Source organism: Arachis hypogaea, chromosome 6 (assembly GCF_003086295.3).
Source record: "Arachis hypogaea cultivar Tifrunner chromosome 6, arahy.Tifrunner.gnm2.J5K5, whole genome shotgun sequence".
NCBI classification, from domain to species: domain Eukaryota; kingdom Viridiplantae; phylum Streptophyta; class Magnoliopsida; order Fabales; family Fabaceae; genus Arachis; species Arachis hypogaea.
In genome coordinates, this window is record NC_092041.1 from 99,823,199 (window position 1) to 99,835,294 (window position 12,096).

The window sequence follows — 12,096 nt, forward strand, 5'->3', positions numbered from 1 at the left end:
TTGAAGTTGATGTTGAGGAGGAATGTGCACAACCTCCAAGGCATATCCCATATGAAGACTTGGAAGGAGTAAAGCAAGAATTGAGTTCCCTTGGTGATGAAGATCATGCATCCAATCTTCTTGGTGAAGAATCCTTTGAATTTGAAGAACCTTCTCCCAATGAATTTGAAAGTGATATGGAGGTAGATTTCTCTCAACCTCCCATTTATGACTTGAGTGATGGAGAAGAGTTAGATGAAGTTGATGAACAAAGGATTGAGAATGAAGAAGTTTATGAAGAGGTGGAGATTGACAAGGAAGCAAACAAGGGAGTAGAGCTTGCAAGCACATTGGAGATACCTCTCCCCAAGCCACCACCATCCATTCTCTCATTCAAGTGGGTAAATTCCTTATACTTAAGCTTTGTTATTCCCCTTGAATATGGTTTGCTTGAGACGGATGGTCAACTTAGAAAAATTAGTGGCTTTAAGAGTAAAAAGGAGATGGTTACTGGTTGGAAGCATTATCCTAGGTTCATTATGGTCACATGTCCAAAGCTTGATAGCAAAGGTTGGTGTATAACTAGAGTACATGGGTCTAGAAGGATGTTTGGTCACTTTGTTGAGAATTCACCTTGCTCACCACCCACATGGATTAATGATAATCAACTTGGAGATGGGTGTGAAGACAAAATATGGGATCCGGGAACACATGAGGATCAACATTGGGAGCCCATGGTTTGTGAAGAACTCCATCAAAGCTTGGAGATATTAATCTTGAATGATGGAGCTTATTGGAAGTCCAAGCATTGGTGGAAGTTCCAAGATGAGTACAAGCACAAGCCACCTTGAGAGAAGCTCCCCATAAGTCCAACTTAAGGACAATAAACAAAAGTGCTAGGTGGGAGACAACCCACCATGGTAACTTCTTTTCATTTTCCCTTTTTGTAAATATTGGTAAAAATTAGTTTAATTCCGTGTTTTGTTTAGTTAGTTGAGTATCTTTGGTAGTTTAGTATGTTAAATAAGGTTTTATGTTGTTTTGGTAGTTGTTTGGAGGTTTGAAATGCTTGGATTGGTGCAAAAACACAGCAAAAAAATTTTTGAAAAACAAAGTACCATCCACGCGTATGCGCATCGCGCGCGTACGCGTGCATCAACCGTTTTCGACCATCCACGCGCATGCGTACATGGCGCGTACGCGTGGATTGAGAAGTTCCACATTCCATACATTTTCCAGAGAGTTGTGCTTATGCCGTGTCAACGTTGTGCCTCTGGCACAAACACCACTTGCGCGCACGCGCACATGACGCGTACGCGCCACTCTCGAAATAAGCCATCGATGCGCGCGCGCCATGCGTGCGTACGCGTGGATGTCCTTTCTTCCATCCATTTCTCTTCTTCTCCTCTTTCCATTTCTTTCCTTCTCCTTTCTTCTTTCCTTCTTCTACCCCTCATCCAACACTTCCAAACACCATGGATAACCATTTATTTTAGTTAGTTAATTAGTTAGTTAGTTAGTTTGTTAGATAGCTTTAGTTTAGTTTTCATTTTATTTTCTCTCTTTTCATCATAAGTGTTGGATTATTGACTTTGTTTACTATACATTGCTGCCCCTTATTGCCTAAATGCTATTTTAGCATGAATGTTTTTAGATAATCTTTGTTGGATTCTATTATTGAGGTTATATTTTGCTACTTGGTTTTGAGTTTTTCATGCTTACCTTTTAAGAATACCAAGTGATGAGAATTGCCTTCGAGCTTGTAACTCTTTTTGAATTGCATGATTTGGCCACCATGTGATTTGAGCCTTATTTTGTAATTAGGCAACTTCTTGATGGATGATGTTGTGCATTTACCTTAATGCATTGTATTTCATGATCATATGCATCCATATGTTTTAGCTTGAATGCTTCCATGCTTCTCTAATGCTTGTTTTACCTTACAAGCTTACTTAAAGCGTCTCAAGCACACTAGGATAAGTGAAAAGCATGCTTCTTTTGTGACATCACTTTTAGGCTAATGTGTGTTCTAAACCGCGCAATTTAGAATTCACACACTTATTTGTCATTCATGTCACACTAATCCACTCACTCATTTCTAGTGATTAGTTCCTCATTCCAACAATGTATGCTTCCTTGCTTTTATATCTTCTCATCTTATAGTGTTATATTTTTGTTTTTCATGACGAATGCACCACAAGCAAACATCGAAGAAAGACTAAGAACACACAGCAATCTGGAGACTCGCCATACCCCCTTGCTCATCCTTCAATGCACCGAGGACGGTGCAAACTCTTAAGTGTGAGGAGGTCGTCCGACCGATCGGCGATTTTGGGTGACAAGTTTCTAATTCCAACACTTTTGCATTTCATTCTAGGATTTTAGGATTTTTACTTGCATTTTAGGATTTTTACTTGCATTTTCTTAATTTTTGCATATATATATACACAATAAGCTTAGTCAAAATAATGAAATTTTTCAAGAATTCTATCTATAGGGCACCAATTGATTTGAGTAAAAACTTTTCATAGAACTTGCTTGAATTATATATATTGTGGATCATGTTTTTGAGCTAAGAACACAAGCAAGTGAGATTTGAACCTAATGGTGTGGTTACATCCTATAACCACTTATTTTCCTTCTTGTGTGCATTATTCTCTTTCTATGACTGTAATCTTTGATTTGTTTGATCCTTTATGTCCATTATTTTGTGTATTCATGCATTTATATGATTGAGGCCATCATTTCATTGAGCTTACTTACCCAAATAGCCTTACCTTTTATCTTTAATTGTTAGCCAATTTGAGCCTACGCTTAACCCACTTGTTCTTATTTTAGCACATTACAAGCCTTTAAGTGAAAAACAATAAATGTCCTTAATTTGGATCTTTGATTGGCTTAGACTAGTGTGTGTGAGTACCAATCAAGTGTGGGAATCTTGGGACATTGGGTGAATAAAAGGGTAATTTTGTATTGTTATTGAAAATATTGGGAATTGGGTACATACTCATGTATTGATCAATTGTAAAATCTTATGCATTGAGATTCTTGTATATAGAAAAAAAATGAGAAAAACAAAAGAAAAAAAATATAATATGGAAAAAAATATAGAAAAAGAAAGAAAAAAAGAAAGAAAAAGAAAAAAAAGAAAGGAATAAAAAGGGGACAAAATGCCCCAAATCAAAGTATAGTACAATAAAATCAATGCATAGGTGTTGTGAAATTAAAAAGGAATACATGAGTATGTGAAAGAGTGAAAAATGGGTAGTTAGGTTGGAATTTAATTGTATAGCATGTCATAGGTTAGGTGGGAAGTTTAAGCTTATCAAAGATTCAAATTTCAAACTCACTTAACCAAATATGCATCCTACCTTGACCCTAGCCCCATTACAACCTAAAGATAATCGAACTCCATCAACTTGGAGTTCTTCACAAATCATGGGCTCCCAATGTTGATCCTCATGTGTTCCCGGATCCCATATTTTGTCTTCACACCCATCTCCAAGTTGATTATCATTAATCCATGTGGGTGGTGAGCAAGGTGAATTCTCAACAAAGTGACCAAACATCCTTCTAGACCCATGTACTCTAGTTATACACCAACCTTTGCTATCAAGCTTTGGACATGTGACCATAATGAACCTAGGATAATGCTTCTAACCACTAATCATCTCCTTTTTACTCTTAAAGCCACTAATTTTTCTAAGTTGACCATCCGTCTCAAGCAAACCATATTCAAGGGGAATAACAAAGCTTAAGTATAAGGAATTTACCCACTTGAATGAGAGAATGGATGGTGGTGGCTTGGGGAGAGGTATCTCCAATGTGCTTGCAAGCTCTACTCCCTTGTTTGCTTCCTTGTCAATCTCCACCTCTTCATAAACTTCTTCATTCTCAATCCTTTGTTCATCAACTTCATCTAACTCTTCTCCATCACTCAAGTCATAAATGGGAGGTTGAGAGAAATCTACCTCCATATCACTTTCAAATTCATTGGGAGAAGGTTCTTCAAATTCAAAGGATTCTTCACCAAGAAGATTGGATGCATGATCTTCATCACCAAGGGAACTCAATTCTTGCTTTACTCCTTCCAAGTCTTCATATGGGATATGCCTTGGAGGTTGTGCACATTCCTCCTCAACATCAACTTCAATCTTCTTGGAGGGGTTTTCTATAACTCTAGGTTCCCATGGAAGTTCCGCATCTCCTAAGTCTTCAACCACTTCTTCCTTTTCTTCAATAATCATAGGCTTCTCCAATTGTTCTAATACAAAGTGGCATTCCTCATTTTCCATCGGGGTTTCCAATCTCTCCTTCATGCTATGCTCTTTAATTGATTCTCCACATGTGACCATGGGAGTGCTTTGAGTGCTCAAGCATTGGGAGGCTAAAATGCTTACTACCTTGGTCAAGGTAGCCATAAATTCTAGTGTCTCCCTTTGCATTTTTCCTTGCCCTTGAAGTATAAGGCTAAGAATTTCATCCATTGAGGACTGGAGTGGATAAGAGGGTTCATTGTCTTGGAGAAAGGGTTCATTATAGGAAGGTGGTTCTTCTTGGTAAGGTGGTGGTGTGTATTGAGGTGGTTCTTGGGAGTAGTAATCTTGGAATTGTGGTTCCATATATGGCTCATATGGTTCAAAAGGAGGTTGGTATGGTGGGTAAGGATCATGGTCATATGGAGGTGTTTGTTGAAAATAGGCTTGTGAGTGTAGTTGAGGTTCATGTTGAGGATATGACTCATAGGCATATGGTGGTGGTTCTTGAATCACAAGGAGATTCACCATAGCCATTGGATTGATATGCATCTAAAAATGGCTCTTCTTCATAGTGCATTTGTGGAGGTTGTTGCCAAGAAGATTGATCATATGCATATGGCTCCTCCCACCTTTGGTTGTCCCATCCTTGATACACATCTCTATTATAGTCCTCATCACCTACAACATAGTTGTAATCACACTCATAGCCAAAATGAGAATTCATGATAGCAAGAGAAGGCAAAAACAAAAAAATAGGAACAAACTAAAAATTAACAAAGAAGAAAAAAGCAAACATATTCACAATATTCACATATATACAATAACCAATAACACAACACCATTGCAATGCCCCGGCAACGGTGCCATTTTGATGAACGGATTTTTGACGGTTTAGAATTTCTCAAATAAAATCTCGTCGAAGTATAGTTTCTAAACCAAGCAATAATCCTTTCATACAAAAAGTTGTTTGTCACTAAAACAAACCCCTAAATTTATAAACCGAAGTATTGAACCTCGGGTCGTTCTCCCTAGGAATTACAATAAAGTGTCTTGTTATTGGTTGTGAGTTATTTTGGGGTTTTAATAAGAAACATGAAAGATAAATGGCAAGAAAGTAAACTAACAACTATAAAAGGCTCTTGGCAAGGTATGAAAATTAGAAGTTCTATCCTAGTTATCCTTCTCAATTGTGATGAGAATTGTCCATTGCTACCACTTAGTCAACCCTTACTAAATAAAGGAAAGTCAAGTGGATGAATTGACTTGAGCCACAAGTCCTAGCCAACTCCCAAGGAAAGACTAGCTTTAGTGCACTCCAAACCAATTAGCAATCTCTCCAATTACCAATCAACAAAGGAATTAGATAACTCAAGTGTCACTAATTACTCTACCTAGGCCAAGAGGAACAAAATCTATACTATATCTAGAAGAGGCATTTTAACAAACACATAAAAGGCAATAAAAGTAAACAACATAAATTGCAAGAATTAAAGAGGAATCTAACTACAAAGGCAAGAAATCAACAATAGAAAAACAAAGAAGAACAATTATTATGAATTACCTCTTATTGAATTGAAAGAAAATGGAAAGAATAATAGTAGATCTACAACAAAGCATAAGAACAACATAAAGGAAATTACAACAAAGGAATGGAAGAAGATGAATGTAACAACAAAGAATTGAAAGGTAGAAGTAGAAGAAAGCAAAGATTAAAACCTAGATCTAAGAACTAATCCTAATCCTAATCTTAATTCTAGAGAGAAGTGAGAGCTTCTCTCTCTAGAAACTACTTCTAAACTAATCCTAATGTGTGGAAATGAACTAATGGTAACTAACATGTGTTTCCTTCTTTATTCCTTGGGTTAAATAGCATTAGAAATGAGTTGGATTGGGCCCACAAGGCTTTAGAATTCACTGGCCACGTTTTGCTTTAAGTGAACCAGGTGGCAGCAACGGTGCGTGCGCGTACTATGCGCATGCGCACCACCATACGTGTAGCAACTATGGCAAATCTTATATCGTTTCGAAGCCCCGGATGTTAGCTTTCTAACCCAACTGGAACCGCATCATTTGGATCTCTGTAGCTCAAGTTATGGTCGTTTAAGTGCGAAGAGATCGGCTTGACAGCTTTCCGGTTCTTTCATTTCTTCATGAGTTCTCCAACTTTTCATGCTTTCTTTCTTCATTCCCTTGATCCAATCTTTACCTCCTAAACCTTAAATCACTTAAAAAATATATCAAGGCATCTAATGGAATCAAGGTGAATTAGATTTAGCTATTTTAAGACCTAAAAAGCATGTTTTCACTCTTAAGCACAATTAAAGGAGAATATACAAAACCATGCTATTTCATTGAATAAATGTGGGTAAAAGGTTATAAAATCCCCTAAAATCAATACAAGATAAACCCTACAAATGGGGTTTATCAATGTGTTAGAATGATTAGTATTAAGTCTGATTCAAATCAAGATTCTTTTAAAAGTGGGCCACCCTTTGCAGCGAATTAGTACCTGACTACCTGTCGGGACTAGTGGCATCCCCCGGAGCCACTACGAAGCAAAGAAGTTACTTTTGAAATTGGGTCTAAATTCGATGAAAATTGATTATTGTTTGAATGGTTGTATACGCACCCGTCACATTGAGATGCTTGGAAGCACTATGATAAAGTCCACTCTACATTTGCAAGTGAGCTCAGAAATGTTAGATCAACTTTATTCTCTAATGAGTTTGCACCAAATTCTAATTTCGGTAACGCGTACTCTTGTTGGCTTGTAGAGGTGAATCATTATAACCTACCTCCAGAAATGTGCATAAGGACCCATACATATTCCTAACTTGTATCATACTTGGTCTAAGCAATTCAAAGGCCAAAATAAATGTCTTTTTGCAACTTCTGGTAGATGAGTTGATGGAATTGTGGGTTAATGGTATAGAAATGTATGATATTTCAACCAAGACAAACTTTTAACTGAATTATGTGTTGATGTGGACCATTAATGTAACACCCTCTATTTAAAAAAATTAATTATAAATTAGTTATGTTTTATCTTATTAAATTTAGATTTTTATTATAGAAAATTAATTGATTTATTATCTCTAATTTTTAAATTAGAGTACTTATTCAAAAATAAATTGTAAGTTGGTAAATAAATAGTTTTCTCAAGAATAATTATATTTGGATTTCAATTACTACTTTATCCTTATCTTTTTTACCAAATCCTAACCCTAATTTCCAAAATCAAGCCTGCACTAACCCTAATTTTATCCTAACCCTAACACACCCACACACTCTCCGTCACTATCACCCAGCTGTCACCCACGTACACAAAAGAGAGAAAGAGATGCAGAGAGTGAGAGTGCTGCGAGGAAGAAGAAAACAAGAGAGGAGGGGATGACGCCGGCTGGGGGCTCACCACTGTCGCTGTCATTGTCGAGCCCACCAAAGAGGGAGGCATTGAAAGGGGTCGCGATGGAGAAGGACCAAGATGCCACCATCACCTCCATCGAGCTGTAGGGAGAGAGGAAGAGACTCGATGATGAGAGGAAGAAGGAGGCTGACCTCATCCTTGTTGGAGCCAACGCCGCCATCAAGGAGCCCGAAGAGAAAGACGAACGTGGGTATGCTGGTGACAGAGGGTGTTGTCATGGTGGTTGCTATTGCTGCTAAATTAGAGGGAGAACAAGCAGAATGCAAACAGAGAGAAGAGGAACTCGTCAGGGGAGGAGAAATCCACGTTACTGTGATTTTCTGGCCATCGGAAATGGCGCTATCGTTGCCGAAAGCCACCACCGGAGCTGCTATTGCTCCATTCCTTTATTCCTCTTAGATTACAGTACGTATTCTTATTCCAGAACCCTCGCTGCTAGTGTCCTGTTATAGTCTATTAAAGATATTGAGGTGTTGATGTTGTATGGTTGAGTTACCGTAGTTGCATTATGCATTTGTGGTTGTTACTGTTGTGGGAAGTCCTCAAAACTGCTAAAACTGCAACCATAAGTCATGTTCGATGATGTTGCTACCGCAGGAATGGTCGGAAATGCTACCGATGCTGCGAAGTAAGAATAAAAGGGTGTTTGTCGCGTAGTTGAGTCATGATTGAGGTAGGGGCTTTTTCTTATACCCATTTTTATTTCCAAGAATTGTTATAAATCGATATCGATGTGAAAAATATATGTTTGTATATATTATTCTTGAGAGTGTAATTTGTATGTATGTATGTATGTACGTAGAAAAGAAAAGTATTTTCGTTTTTTCAAAGAAAAGTCAATACGGTTTTCAGGTAAAGGCTCCTACTTATTATATTTTTATATATGGAAGTGGTCATAATATCCTTGCTATCGGAGTGGCACAGCTGAAAGTGTGACATTTTGATGGTGAGGGTGTTACATATGGTATCAGATCAGTCTTTTTCTGTAGAGCCTGAGAAATAGATTGACTATGCTTCATTACATACTTTGAGAATATGTCATGTTGTAGATCTTGTTCGGATGATAAGAGTTAGAGTTTTATGCACATGAATCTCTATTGATTAATGTCGTTAGTCTACCATTGCATACCTCATGGTATTAAGTTTGGCCAACTTAACGCTAATGGTTTATGTATATGAGAACACTAATAGGTTATCATAGATGAAATATGAGTAATAGGTAATGAAAATCATGGGGTTTGAGAACATTAGAAGTTGCTTTTCAAGGATAGCTCAATTTCAAATCTTAATCTTTGCTTGTATCTTGTGACTTGATATATATTTCCTTGTTTCAGATTCCTTTCTTGGAAAATAATTTGATTATTTTCCAATCCTATTCTTTTGTTCGCATGTATCCTTAATTGATCTTATTTGTAAATTACTGCTTGAATATTTAGGAACATCTATCTTTGCTATTATACTTCTCTTCATGAATCATGTACTCTTTGACGTGAGCCTAAACTTGTTTTAATACATCAAAGTGGTCCTTGAATTTTTAGAAACTTGCTATTGAGTTGAGTTGCCTTCATTTATAAACTCATGATATCCTAACTATCGAAGTGGTGCACCCGAAAATGTGACATTATGGTGGTGGAAGTGTTATAATTAACAACTTTTCTACATACAAGATGTCATCAAGTTAGTCCACTTAGAGCAGAATGTCGTGTCCCATTTATATGGAAGATACAAAAGCATTTTGGCAGATGAATGAGGGTAAGAATTTGTGGTTTGATTGTCATTGAAGGTTACTCGATATTGATCATCATTTTTAGTGCAACAAAGACTCGTTTAGGAAGAATAGAACTAAAAAAAAAGAAGCACTTGTGAGATTGAGTAGTTTGCAATTTTGGCATCTTGTCAGTAGAATCCTAAGGATCGTCGATAATGGGGCAAGTATGAGACCTCCGAGATATGGTAAGGAGCATAATTGGACCAAGCAAAGTATATTTTGGGACTTACCTTATTAGAAAGACAATTTGGTTCGACATTATCTTGACGTGATGCACGGTGAAATGAACACACACGGTAATGGATGATGAGAAGACAAAGGATAATGATAAGATAATGTTAGACTTTGTGGACATTTGCAGATAGCTAGAAATGAACTTAACGAGACTTGATAATGGCCAATGGGCTAAACCAAAGGCGGTGTTTACTCTAACGAAGGACCAAGGGAAAAAAGTTTGTAGATGGATTAGAGGATTGGGGTTTTCCGATGGTTACACCTCTAACTTGGGCAGGTGTGCAAACGTCTCACAAGATAGACTTACTAGGTTGAAGAGTCATGATTGTCATGTCTTTATGGAGTTATTGCTTCCTGTCGCATTATGAGAGCTTCTTACCAACATCTAAAAATCCCTTACAGAAATAAGTGAGTCTTTTAGGAATTTATGTGCTACAAAACTTAACGTAAATGATCTCACAGTCATGGAGAAGAACATTTTGATCATACTTTGCAAGCTAGAGAGGATATTCCTTCCCAGATTTTTTGATGTCATAGAACACTTAATAATCCACCTGTCGTAAGAAGCAAGAATATGTGAGCCAATTCAATTCAGCAGGATGTACCCGTTTGAGAGGATGATTGGATCATTCTAGCGCACCATGAAGAATAGAGTTCAGATCGAGGGTAGTATCTGCAAAGCATTCCTTACTAAAGAAACCTCCGCATTTTGCTCCTTCTATTTTGGGCTTCATATTGAGTCACGTAAAATAAGAGTAGGAAGGAATGATGAGAGAGAAAAATCGTCGTCAGGAGGACCAACGTATCCAATATTTGTTTCGGAAAGAGTTGCAATGGGCGCGGGTAGTGAATGTTAGTTAAAGAATATTACACATATGTATGTGTTGCTTAACTGTGACCAGGTTTCACCCTACCTGATGTGAGTTTTTAAGTCTTTATAGCTGTTGTATTTAGTAAGATACTATCTTCATCATTTAATCAAAACTTCGTTATACTAGATTTTTTTATTTATGCTATTGTTGTATCAAAGGTTATTTCAAGAAATAAATCCTGATACATCAATGAACAATTTTTTTCCTTGATTCAGAGAATACTTCAAAGTGCATCTAGCTAACATAATAGATTTAGAATTAGTTGCAATTAGTTGGGGTCCAATGAATAAGGGCATAAGCTACTCGATATACAATTTTAATGGATATCAGTTCTATTTTTTACAATGGTCGATTAGAAAGAAAACTGATAACACCGGGGTCTGGGTTCGTGAGAATTCAGGCGGTGGTCATTCTGATTGGTATGGTGCGTTGTAATACCCTTACCACCAGAATGTCACACTTCTGGCTGTATCACTCTGATATCGAGCAAATTACGATCACTTCTATATATAGTTATAATAAGTAGGAACCTTTACCTGAAAATTGTATTGACTTTTCTTCTATATATAACTATAATACTTTTCTTTTATATGTACATACATACAAATCATCACAACACTTTTATATTCTCAAGAATTAATATATACAAATATATATTTTTTCACATCGATATCGATTTATAACAACTCCTAGAAACAAAAATGGGTTTAAGAAAAAGCTCATACCTCAATCATGACTCAACTACCTGACAAACTCTTTTTTATTCTTATTTCGCAATAGCGGCAGCAAATTCTGACCATTCCCATGGTAGCAACATCATCGAATATGGCTTACGGTTGTAGTTCTAGCACTTCTGAGGACTTCCCGCAGCAGCGACAACCACAAACATAGCATGCAACTACGATAACTCTATCCTACGACATCAACACCTCAAGATCTTTAACAGACTAATACATAATACTAACGGTGAGGGTTTTGGAACAAGAATACTTACTGTAATCTAAGAAGAACAAATGAATGGAGTAGCAGTAGCTCTGGTGGCGGCTTCCAGCGACGACAGCGCTGTTTTTGGTGGCCAGAATCACGGCAACGCGATTTTCTCCTCCCCCGACAACGGCAACGAGGCCCCAGCCGGTGTTGTCCCCTCCTCTCTTCTACTCTTCTTCCTTGTAGCTCTCTCACTCTCTGCATCTCTTTCTCTCTTTCGTGTGTGTGGGTGGCGACTAGGTGATTGTGAGGGAAAGTGTGTGGGTGTGTTAGGGTTAATGTAGGTTTGGTTTTTGGAATTAGGAATAGCGTTTGGTAAAAAATGTAAGAATAAAGTAGTAATTGAAAATGAAATATAATTATTCTTGAGAAAACTATTTATTTACCAACTTACAAATAATTTTTAAATAAGTATTCTAATTTAAAAATTAGAAATAAATCAATTAATTTTCTATAATAAAAAGCTCAATTTAGTAAGATAAAAATAACTAATTTATAATTAAACTTTTCGAAAATAAGGGGTGTTACATGTGTTGCATAATATAATTAAATTAGAGTATTTTGGTCACA